Raw genomic sequence first — 12500 nt, 5'->3', positions numbered from 1 at the left:
CTACTGTCTTAAGCACACATTTGAGTATGAGTTGTTTTCAGATGTATTTAGATGGTTTATTGAACACATCTTGGTGGTTTTTTTAAGTTTTATTGTATATAAACAACAGAGTCAAACATCTCCATCACTGGAGGAAGCTGGGTTGGTCCACATGACCAATTCTGGTGAAGTTTAGACAAGAACTGAACAAATTACTGATATCCCAAAAATCGTACACTTGCTTTAATTTGGATAAGTGACGGAATCGGAAGACACCTGCATCCGGTGACGTCACAAACTTTCACACGAAGAGTTAATGTGTTGACACTAAGAAAGAATGACAACTCAGCATCTTACATCCTGTACACAATTTGAGTTGACCATAGCAAATCTCACGGCCAGCTCTTCCAACCAACATGACATATTACGTCATTTGTTTTAAACATGTAATATTACTATTCTAATCATTACATATGCTCGGCCAGCTATCTCAATTTTTTTTTTTACAAAAATTTAACAACAAGCCGAAACATGGTTATTAGGTGTGACTGGACATACGTATCATTCATTGTCCAAAACTAGCTATATCCAACTGAGGACGAATGTCCAAACAGGCACACCAAAACTAATAACAATAATGCATACAAAAAAAGATATTACCAAAGCAAAAAGAAAAATGCATGATAAAACCAAGATCATACATATGGTACATTGCTAGCAAATGATTACATGGTACCAAAAAACAAAACAAATTCTGACTTACAAATGATTCGGTAACTTGATAAAGAATAATTGTTACCTTTGTCAGAAACAAGATACTCAACATTCAGTGCACAAATACGAATTCCTGGTACGTACACGTACCACGGTTTCGTACATATATATATATTTATATATAGGGCTGATACATTTTATTAGATGCCCATAGATTCTGTTATATATCTTATATATTTTTCTTTTTTTTTTTTTTCTCTTTTCTTTTTTAACATTCCGGCTTATATATTTTTTATTAGATGCCGAGAGAAAAAATGATTTATATCCTTTTTTATTTTATTTATTTTTTTAAATGTTATTTTAAATGTATTTTTAACAATGCAAATGTAGAGAATTTCTTTAATTACATATTACTAGCGTACTAATCAGCTTTTCATACAAACATCAATCCGACAAATTACTCCCTTAGCGAATGAGGTGGCCACTCATACAGCTTTGAACTGGATTAAATAGGGGGTATTGTCAGGGCTATGCAACTCATTCCTTTGTAGCTGCTTGCTGTGCCGTAACCTACGCCAAACAAGGATGTTCACGGCGATAAATATCATCACCGTGAAACACAAACTAGCCAGTATTATGGGGTGAAGAATCTCTTTGTAAGTCGGCGACAGGTGGTCCTTTTCGGTAAGTTTCATTAAGTGTTTCGCCACACTTCCTTTATAGGGGAGAGGAAGTGCGGGCGTTGTAGAGGTCCACGTGAAATTCGCGAAGTAAGCACGTTCTCTGATGATTGTCCGTAGGCCAGTCACCATGGAATTCGGGGAAGTCCCGATACAGCCATCTGCTGCGACGAAGATGTGGTTGTGGGATGTGGATCCGTCAGGGCATGATATATTGAAGCCGTCCTTGTCGTATCGTATCCACGAGCCATTATTTAGTCTGCAATTGAATTCTTTATTGTCAAAGGGATAAAGCCTATCCAGACAATTTTCACTTGTATGGGAGAGAGCACCGTCTAGCACTATACCTAACTCGCATGAATCCATCAAGTTTTTACGGAATTCAAATGAGTCAGCTGTACATATTTTTCTATCCATTGCGTCTGAACAGTGAGTTAATTGATTTAAGTCTTTAATGACCGTATATGTTTCCTTGTCTGGGGAAATCAATACGTGTCCTGTCAAACTGGATATTACTGGATTTGAGTGATTCGTCATGAAAGTCGGAAATGGTGATATCCTGTAAGATTGCCAGGCATCAGAAGAATCAAAGGGAATTGTAATCCTAATCTTGTTATTATCTACGTTTACTGTAATTAGGCTGTAATAAAATTCTAACCTATGTTCGTCTAACAAAGGAACATAGCCTAGTTTATCCCTAGTGTTCTCCAGAACTAATTTTAAGTAACGTATAGGCAACAAATGGGGCGACAATACACCTTTAGTTGCTAACGTGATAGCTTCTACATAATCCTTGGATTTCTCAATGAAATGTGCAATTCTGTTATGTATGTGATCTATCTTTGAATCATAATACGTTAATGTTGCTAACAAATCCTGTACTTCCATAATTTGAACGATATTATCTGAATGTTCATTTAACAAATCCATAATTTTATTGATTGAAGCTAACTGATCCCTTAGTTCTGACATAATCAATTCATCTTTATGAGTCAAGAACTCAATTTTCTTATTTTGATTACTAATTTTAAGACGATTGGAAAGTCCTAAACCTAAACTTGCAACAGACCCAAAGATGCTTAATGCAGCATAAATGAACGGATTCCGTCTTTCTTTTTGTTCGTGTCCTACAGTCCACATCAAAAGGTCATAAGCCAAAGATCCTGTCTCTCCAGTCTTATTCTTTAAGTCATCAGATAGCATCTCTGCAATTTTTAATGTTGAGCTAAGCAAACTCTTAGTAGTCAAATGAAAATGTCTCCTATGCAACTCATCCAATGATGCAGAAAACCTTGAAATGGCGGTTCTTAAGCTAGTGACATCATTCTCTTGAAGAAAAATTGCTTGCATATGCACTTCGACAATTACGTTGGTTGATGTAATAAAAATGTCTTCTTGTCTTTCAACTATATTTCCATATTTAAAATATATATTCTTAGTCTTAGAACTCATCCCATACGAAAAAAATGTCTGAGCGAACAATATCACTCCCAACAACAAAAAATTCATCTTGGAAACCTGTAACGAGAAAAAACATATGTAATTACTCCTGTATTAAAAAGAAAACTTTAAAATTGAAATTAAAATTTTTCCTCACTTCTTTTTAATTTCTTATGTGAGACAATGGTACTATTCTCTCATCCGTGGGTTGGGCTACATTTTGAATTCTAAACCTATTGGCCGTTAATATTTCCAAAATGTTAAATGGGCCTTCAAACTTAGGTGTTAGTTTATAGTTGAGCCCTTTTCTGACATTGATTTGAATATAGATGTTATCACCCACGGTATATGTTTTAGTTGGTTTCGCTATTTTATCATGATTCCTTTTCATTATGATTTGTGATTCTTCTAAATTCTTTCGAAGGATATCATATCGACTTATACTTGCATTTATACATTCTTTTAAAGGATTTGATAGATTAGTTGTAGGCGTTAATACATGGAAAGGTGTTCTAACTGGGGTACCATACAATGCTTCATGCGGTGACATTTTAATTGATATATGATATGAATGATTCAGAGTACTCAGTGCCGCCGGTATTGCAATATCCCAGTTGGGGTCTGATCCCCCTAGTGTTACCCTTAATATATTTAATATCTTCCTATTTGCTCTTTCCACTAGCCCATTCGACTCTGGGTGATATATCATGGTATTGATCTTCTTTATTTTGAGGAATTCACACAATGAGGTAAGAAAGTGATTATTAAATTCACCACCCGAGTCTGAGATTATCATGTGTGGAATTCCATGTTTACAAATGTAACACTCGTAAAACTTCCTAGCGCATTCAATCGCAGTTTTAGTTTTAAGCGCTATTAGTTCTGTATATCGAGTTAAAGCATCTATAATTACTAAGAGGTGCTTATTCCCTCTGTCTGACTCGTAAAATCCTGTTAACAAATCTAAATGTATTCTTTCAAAGGGTTGATTGGGAACAGGATAAGTTCCTAAGCTAACAGGTGTTTTCGTATGCCCTTTGTTTTCCTGACATGTGCGACAATTAGCTATGTGTCTTTTTATATCTGTAAGCATTGTATGCCAATAAAACAATGATTTGGCTTTCTGTGACATTAATGAGAACCCAGGGTGTCCATGTAATGGATTTGAATGCAACCAATTCAGGACAGTGGAAACAAGTGAGTTTGGTACTACTACCTGGTCGTTAGTTACATGTGGTGTATTGCGGGTTTTCCTTGTCACAGTCCTACACAGAATATTATCTTTGATTACATAATTCTGCTGCTTATACTTTATATATTCTTTTTCTTTATGATTGCCTTTCAAAGCATTTATAATTGTTTCTATTTTCTGATCTTTTCTTTGCTCAGTCTGTAACAATTCAGCACTCCAGCCTAAATCTTCTTGTTCAGATATTGTTTTTACAATAGGCATGGATGTTGATATATCTATTAATTCAGCTAAAGACTCCGTACAAGATGACACGGGGTTGCGTGATAATGCATCCGCAATGATATTTGCTTTCCCAGGTAAATACCCGATTCTTGCGCCAAAATCTTGAATGATTAAATGCCACCGAGTTCGTTTAGGGCTGTGATTGAAGCCTTTAAAGAACTCTGTTAGTGGTTTATGGTCAGTAAGAACCTTAACGGGATAACCGTAAATTATGAACTTAAAATGCACTAGCGAATTAACAATAGCTAGTCCTTCCTTGTCTATTACTGCATATTTACTTTCGGAAGTTCTCAATTTTCGAGAATAGAAAGCTATCGGGAAAAACTGTTTATCATATTGCTGAAGCAATACCCCTCCCACTCCTAAGTCTGAGGCGTCTGTTGCAATGAAGAATTCCTTACCGAAGTCAGGAAATTTTAAGATAGGAGAACTACACAGTTCATCTTTCAAAGTATTAAACGCCTGTTGATGTTGCTCAGACCATATGAAATCTACGCCCTTCTTCGTAAGATCAGTTAAAGGAGCGGCTATTATTGAATAGTTGCGTATAAAACGCCTGTAATATCCACTACAACCCAGAAATTGCTGTATTCCCTTGACATTAGTAGGTATGGGAAAATTACGTATAGCCGACACCTTATCATGGACTACTTTAAGACCTTGGCTTGACACCATGAAACCCAAATATACTAATTCTGTTTTGAAAAATTCACACTTACTAATCTTTACCCTTAAGTTATGTTGTCTTAATCTCTGTAGTACTAGTTCTAACTTACGTAGATGTTCTTCTAAGGTGTTGGAAAAGATTACAAGATCATCCATATAGGCATGCAATATATCCCCTAACAAGTCTCCAAACACTATGTTAATCATTCTTGTAAATGTTATAGGAGCACAACGTAAACCAAAAGGCATCCGTAAAAATTCATAATGTCCCCTGGCTGTGCTGAAGGCTGTGTATGGGATACTATCTTCTTCTAATGATATCTGGTGAAAGCCTTTAAGTAAGTCCAAACTGGTAAAATATTTATTCTGACCTAACAAAGACAAAATATCGTCAGTACATGGCACTGGGAATCGATCAGGGATCGTTTCCTCGTTTAGACGACGAAAGTCGACACAGATACGCCATGTTCGATCTTTTTTCGGTACAACTATTAAAGGAAAATTATAAGGGCTATTTGATTTTCTAATGACTCCTTCCTCTAACATTTTACCTACTTCATCATTTATTTCATTCTGGAATTTCATAGGGAGTCTGTACGAGGGTACATATATAATTTTCTGTTTGTCTTTTAACCTTATTTGATGCTCGATCACATCTGTTTTCCCTAAGGATCCATCCGTAGTGGAAAAGACATCTGTATATTTATTTAAAAGTTCAAAAATTTTCTGCTGAATTTCTTCGTCTTGAATGTCCTTACTGATTTTATTTTTAATAGATCGTAAAAGGGATTCATCCGCAACTGATTGAGAGTGATTGATTTCAGCAACGGTAAGAATACGATGTTTATAAACTTCTACATCCAAGATATGTTGATTTTTGTGAATTACTAAAGTGTTATTTAAATGATTACAGACTTCGATATTACATTGCTGATGTGAGCCTACTGTATAAATAGCTTGTGTGACAGACAATCCGTTGGTTTTCAAAGTATCGGAAAGGATTAATATTTCAGATCCCGGTAGTGTTTTCTTTATTTGCACTATTAAATTCGAAGGTATGTTTGGTTCGATATATTGCGTGCAAGATGATATTACGGGTGAACGAGAATTCTGCTGGGTCGCGTGTATTATTTCTTTATTAGTGAGACAAGTTATTGGTTCTTCAACGTACGTTACGGTTACATTTGTCGTCTCCTTATTATCCAAAACAGACTTTAAAGTATTAGAAGACTTATAGAATTTCCCTTTGATATACACGCCGTGCTTTGCAGGAGCTAAGATAATGTTTTGATTTCCCATAGATGGGTATCCTATAATTACAGCTGGATACATATTAATGTTTTTCACAACAACAAATGTATCGGCAAACGTGCGATTACCGACTCTGAACTGAATATGAGTTATGCCTATGACGTTTAATTCATTATTTCCTATACCTGAAAGTCTGATTCCTGATTTTTCAATCGGAAAGTTCGAAAACAACAAATGATGCGTCTTCAAATCCATAATATTACGTGGACTACCAGAGTCAAAAAATAACGTAAAGGATTTGTGTTCTAAATTTACAGCATATAAGGTTGGCCGTAACTCATTTTGGCTTATTATTGTATGAATTCGTTGCAAATCTACGGGAGCATGCACTGTTTTACTTAATTCGGCCGTGTGTTTCATAGGAAAATCTATTGTCTCACATTTATCTGATAAAACATTAAATTGATTATTCAATACTATTGATGTTGACATAAATGACCTTGACCCAACATCACTCTCTTCCCCTCTAGAGTTAACTATGTGGTATTTGCTTTGTTCTGCACATTCTGAAAATTAGGCTGACTTTGCGAGGTCTGGTTTGACGGCCCAGGCTCAGCGATATTTGAAGAAGTGTTTGTTTGTTTCGGACTCTGAACTGCATTGACATTTTGTTGTTTCTTCTTATTGTTAAAATGAGGATTTTTCTTTTTATTTCCATATGGAACTGACTGTGGAATTGACTGTGTATTTCTAGGATATTGTTGTGTCTTACGCGCGTAACATTGACTATAAGAATGTGATCCTGTGTTGTGAACTGAACAAAATTTCGTTCTACAGTCTGCGCTTATGTGACCTTGACGTTTGCAGTTGTAACACGTCACTCCCGCTACTGGATTATTAATTACGTTCACTGTTTGTGGTTTTGTTTCATTCTTAGCAAAAACTTGAGTTAACACGGGATCGAGATCTGGACACTTGGACATGTGCTTCTTTATCTGTTTATAGACATCCAATTCCGTACTTGCAGGCATTAACTTCTTATCAAAGCACCGCACTAAAGCTTCAGGCAACATAAGTGTCATGCAAGTTAAATACATTAATCGTAAAAAATCTTTCACGGAGATATTATCGTTAGTAACCCAAGTGGAATTACCTAAAATGTCCTGATATTCGTTAAGCCTATCAGCTATGAGAGCTGCTCTCTCAACAACATTAAGCCGATTCATAGTGGCTTGATTAAGTGTATTTCGTAACGTTAACACCACATCCAAAGCTTCTTCACCCCCATAGATCGCGCGTAACCTAACTTTGAAATCATCCCAAGTAACTGCTTCCTGAAATGAAACACCTCTTAAATACGCACTCGCATCCCCCTTAGAAAAATCTATAAAACTTTTAGCTTCTTGTAATTGTACAAAAGGATCTACGATTTGTTTGGCATTTAAATGGGCATCAACGGATGAAATCCATGACTCCACATTTTGTGGCAAGAACCCGTTGACACGGCCTTGAAAAGGAAGGATTGCTGACCTGGCATTTACAAGCGTCACAATTGGAGGAGGATTAGCCTGGCCTACACCACTAGGTCCAGGGGTAGGGCTGACAGGAGGAGCCATGACTGCTGTATTCTTTTTTTTTTCTATCTCTGTGACCCCTTTCAATCCTATCAAAATATCTATATGAGTACAGACGCCCACTGCGTAAACGCATATGTATAATAAAATTCCCCCAACAATGTTACTAATCCCAATACATTTCCCCCCAAGAGTTTATGAAAGAAAAAGGAATTAGCACAAAGAAAGAAAAATTCTAAATGAGAATTCGGAGTTTCTTATAACAAAGTTTAGGAATTCACTCACCCCAGTAATATTTGACTAACGACTTGTGACAACTACACTTCACTGCACAAACTGAAATGAATACAAAATCTTTGTACTTAGCTTTATATGTAGTCGAGTCGTCTCTCTCTCTCTCTCTCTTGATGTTTTGTTAGCGATGTCTCGTTCTAGTTTCTTGTAGAATGTAGGTCTTCCTGGATATGTTTTGCAATAGTTGAATGCCAGTCCTTGGGTTTCCTAGGATGTTGATTGAAGATTCTATTTGTATACTAACATATGTTGGTGTTAGCATTTTCGTTGGACTCAGTCAAAATTGTAGATATTTGTAGATAGTTCTGAGTTCTTGAAGATCTTTATCAGGTATTACAGCTTTTATGTTGAAGTCTTGAAGATATATCTCTGGTTTTACAGCTATTTATTTTTGAAGTCTTGAAGATATTTCTCTAATTCTTAGAGTATAACCGCTGTCTTTGAGTTTAAGCGCTGCCACCATTTATTGGTGTGCTACTGTCTTAAGCACACATTTGAGTATGAGTTGTTTTCAGATGTATTTAGATGGTTTATTGAACACATCTTGGTGGTTTTTTTAAGTTTTATTGTATATAAACAACAGAGTCAAACATCTCCATCACTGGAGGAAGCTGGGTTGGTCCACATGACCAATTCTGGTGAAGTTTAGACAAGAACTGAACAAATTACTGATATCCCAAAAATCGTACACTTGCTTTAATTTGGATAAGTGACGGAATCGGAAGACACCTGCATCCGGTGACGTCACAAACTTTCACACGAAGAGTTAATGTGTTGACACTAAGAAAGAATGACAACTCAGCATCTTACATCCTGTACACAATTTGAGTTGACCATAGCAAATCTCACGGCCAGCTCTTCCAACCAACATGACATATTACGTCATTTGTTTTAAACATGTAATATTACTATTCTAATCATTACATATATATATATATATATATATATATATATATATATATATATATATATATATATATATATATATATATCACGCGCACACACAAACACACACACACACATATTCATAAAAGTGTTTGTAAAGTAACCTTGCTGTATATTGATTCTAGTTACACTCGTCTTCTGTTCTTAGATTTTTAATTCAACACACTCACACACACACACACACACACACACACACACACACACACACACACACACATATATATATATATATATATATATATATATATATATATATATATATATATATATATATATACACTCGATATTTTCCGCCTGAGGAGGAAGAGCACAGCGTTTACTGGTTTTTGTGATTTTGATATGAATGTTTTCTCATAAGATACCTTGAAATAGGATTTAATAGATTAGTAGAATAATAAAATAATGGTTACTTTTCTCCATAAACGTGATTGTAACTTAATAACTAAAATGCATTTGTAGTAGGAGTTTGGAACTAGTCTTTGATCAGTTAATATTTTTGTATTTTCAGACCAATATTTAAGTTTATAAATTTTAGTATATATGTGTGTGAAATGAAATCTACTTAACCAATTTAATTTTCTTTATTTTGTTTAGTCATTCCTCATTTCGTAACGGGAATTTTAAATAAGATATAAATCTCTCAATTCTTGACACATCACATAATTTAACACCCTTGACATTTCCCAGCCCCAGTAATATGTTTGCAAGTCTTGTTTTGCTTTTGTGCCAGTATGAAGTCGTCTTCCACAAGCAGCTTTGATTTCAGTGGTCGAGTCATAACTTTTTAGAATGTAAGGTTAGTATCGTTGACAATGTCTTGTCATCTGTGATATGCTTGTTTTCAGTAAGGCTCCGATGAGTTGTTTAATAGCTTTAATTTTCAGTAGGATTTTTATCAAAAGTTTCATTTGAGCGTATGGAAACTTCGTCTGTCTTTTATAATTTTTGAATATTAACAATTAAATCTTCGTTCATTATTGTCGTATTCTAAGCTTAAAATACTCTCCATTGAGAGTACCATACGTAGGCATTGTTTTTTTTTTCTTTTTTTCCAGAAGGCTGTCTCTCATCCTTTTAGAAGTTCAGAGCAATGGAGGATAATAATCGTCATATCCAGTCATGACTTTAGCGTCCTCACATTTTTCAGGATATTTAGAATATTCTCAACCTCATGCATAATTCTATCTTCATTACGGACCCTCTTTGGTCTCTCACCTACAGTATCGCTTACCGTGTCCATCCCTTTAATGTTATGCTCATCCTTAAAAACGGCTGAGCAAATACGAACTGCCAATACAATGCGATAGTTCTACCAAAGAAGTATAGCAGAGTTTTCCGCTTATGATGACGGTTTTAATTAAATCCTTAAAAGTGATTGATGTTTCTAATTTCTTTTTTTCTTTTCGTTTCGTGGAAAGGACCTTCACCATTGTTTAGATTAGAAAATTGATAGTATGTAGGCAATTACTACCATGTGCAAAAGGATTGCTATTTCGCACATTCACATAGATAGATGAATAAAAAAGATAGGGAGATAAATAGGTAGTTAAAGACTTAAAGGCTTCGAGGAAAGCTTTTTACTTGCTCTCCTAGGTGGCAAAATATAGTTATTCACCGGAAAGCATCTTTTTATAATTTCCTTTTATCTATACCATTTTCCTCTTTATTGAATTCTCCCCTTTCAAGTCGGTTTCCTTACATTTTTTTTTCTATTTATGTGACATGTCTCAGTGAGTGGTCGTTTCATGCACGTGTCATTTTGATAATCTCCTTTGTCTTGAAATTCCTTTGTCATCTTTCCTTCTTCCGAATTCTTTATATAACTTCTTCATTCCTCTTATATTTTCGTTAATCTTCAAAAATATTATCCAGGTATCTCATCTCTATATTTATGCGACTTATGTGCTCATTTGATCAGACTCTCTCTCTCTCTCTCTCTCTCTCTCTCTCTCTCTCTCTCTCTCTCTCTCTCTCTCTCTCAGACACTTTGTGTGTATTTTTACGCGCATTATTTCCTTGTTATCTGAAAATCATGAAAAAAAAAAATATTACCTGTACAGATGAAGAATCTGAATCTTCAAAAGGTTTGTCAAGAGCAACAAATTATGCAGCCTTCTCATAATGTTAGAGGTCCATCGAGTGATTTGAACTATTAAAGTTTTATTCAGAAGTATATTATCTATTTTACCGTCAGTTAATTTCATTAGATTTTTCATTATTGTGGTTTTTTTTTTTTTTTTTTTTGGTGGGGGCTAACTTACTACATTATCGAAAGACGTTCACACGTTTTCGAAAATGAGAAGTTACCGACACTGGAGGATTTTCTATTTTGAAAATTAAAAACATTTGGTATTCTATATCATGGAGATAAAAATATGAGCGTAAAACTTCTTTCCGTATTCGAAAATGAGACGTTTCTATGGATTGTTTGGGGCGTATTACTTTGGTTATACACGCAGCAAAATAGTCTACTTATCAATTAAGAAATAATCAGACCAGAAGTGAGGAATACGTGAAAGCCTAATCAGCGAAACTCGTGCAAAACAAAAATATTCTGGTAAATTGTGGACAGCAGTTTTATAAATAATCATGAAAACTAATATTTGTTGGCTATCATTCCTCGGTCACTGAATCCCCTTGTTCCCAAGCCAGTTAATTCCATAGATCTCCCCTTTCCTTTCTAATTTTCTTTTCCCGTTGCATTATTGAAAAAATCCCCCCCCCCCCGCCCCCCTTTAATCATAGCCTTTACGTTCTCCGTTTTTCATGATATAATTTTCCTCATTATCCTGGTTTTCCATTTCAGTCTGTCTCTTTGGAAATTCAATTTCCTTTCTTTACTTCTCTGTTTCCTGATTCTTCCCCACAATCTGTGTGTTTTTTTTTCCTTTTATCTTCCTGTCATGTTCTCATTTTAATTTTTGACATCTATTTTACTTCATTTAAATTGCTCAAATTATTATTTTATATTAACAAAATATTTGGTATTTAGTTTTATTATAGAAATTTCGTGTATTGAAAGAATCTTTTGGTGGAAGATGTGACAATCAAATCGATCATGTATGTCTCTCCTTGTATCTTTGTATTTAGCAGTAAATTTCCAGGTTAAAACAAATGTGTCTCTTGGAATGTTGCGGATTCAAATCCCTCTTTCATTTTGAATTAAAAATTAGCGTCTCACTTTCAACTATTCTTAGTAAGACAACAAAAACAAATTCGTATTAAAATCTTTAGAGTATAAGCTCCTTAGATTTTAGTCCTCCATTAAGAATATTGTGCTTCAAATGACTAGGTCGGAGGAAATTGACTGTGCATTCCTTCTGGAAATACGTGTATAAAACGTTTATACCCCCTACTGTGAACCTTTTAGTGTTGTGGCTCTCAATATTTTTTTTTGTCCCTTTTACCCCTTGCGACATCATAGTAAGTCAGGATTAACATTCTCCTAATTGTGCTCGTTGAATGAGAAAGAAAGGATACGAA

At 34.9% G+C, this 12500-nt stretch overlaps 1 protein-coding gene and 1 long non-coding RNA gene across 3 annotated transcripts in view; one reads left to right on the top strand and one right to left on the bottom strand.

Moving 5' to 3' along the window:
* Nucleotides 1-12500, top strand: part of LOC137645864 (uncharacterized) — a 127977-nt gene that overhangs the window by 19111 nt on the left and 96366 nt on the right. The gene's annotated exons all lie outside the window — the stretch shown is intronic.
* On the bottom strand, nucleotides 1342-8125 carry LOC137644962 (uncharacterized). Its single transcript, XR_011045244.1, has 2 exons — nucleotides 8064-8125; nucleotides 1342-1632 (listed from the first exon to the last, which is right to left on the bottom strand). It is a non-coding gene; the product is annotated as an uncharacterized lncRNA (long non-coding RNA).

Source organism: Palaemon carinicauda, chromosome 8 (genome assembly GCF_036898095.1).
Source record: "Palaemon carinicauda isolate YSFRI2023 chromosome 8, ASM3689809v2, whole genome shotgun sequence".
NCBI classification, from domain to species: Eukaryota; Metazoa; Arthropoda; class Malacostraca; order Decapoda; family Palaemonidae; genus Palaemon; species Palaemon carinicauda.
Note: the sequence above shows the minus strand (reverse complement) of the source record. Positions and strands in the feature narration are given on the sequence as shown.